The 277-nt window shown below is 74.0% G+C and overlaps 1 protein-coding gene across 1 annotated transcript in view; it reads left to right on the top strand.

The window, feature by feature from the left end:
- Window positions 1-6: 6 nt before the first annotated feature.
- LUC7L3 (LUC7-like 3 (S. cerevisiae)) overlaps window positions 7-277 on the top strand; it is a 19503-nt gene continuing 19232 nt past the window's right edge. The window contains exon 1 of the mRNA XM_010137949.1: window positions 7-24. The gene's annotated coding sequence lies outside the window, so the exon portion shown is untranslated. The remainder of the gene's footprint in view (window positions 25-277) is intronic.

The following is a 277-nucleotide window of genomic DNA, read 5'->3' as shown; positions in this document are numbered from 1 at the left end:
AACGTGCGGTGGGACCATGAGAGCGTGAGTGAAGCGGAGCCGCCTCTCCCCTCCTTCCCTCCCTCCTTCCCATCCCCCTCGCAGGCCTGGGGTTTGGCCGTAGCGACGGGGACCGCGGGTGCGGGCCTGCTGCTTCTGCCGGCCCGGGGACAGCGACGGGGTTGGGGAGACTTGGGCGGGGGTGTAGGTCAGGCCTTGGTGTGGAACCCGGGGCTGCGGGGCTCCTGCATGGCGGCGGCGGGGCGGGGCAGGGCCCGGGTGGTGGCGCGGGCACCCA

The sequence above is a fragment of the Buceros rhinoceros genome, unplaced genomic scaffold, assembly GCF_000710305.1.
Source record: "Buceros rhinoceros silvestris isolate BGI_N320 unplaced genomic scaffold, ASM71030v1 scaffold21530, whole genome shotgun sequence".
In the NCBI taxonomy this organism is placed as follows: domain Eukaryota; kingdom Metazoa; phylum Chordata; class Aves; order Bucerotiformes; family Bucerotidae; genus Buceros; species Buceros rhinoceros.
Note: the sequence above shows the minus strand (reverse complement) of the source record. Positions and strands in the feature narration are given on the sequence as shown.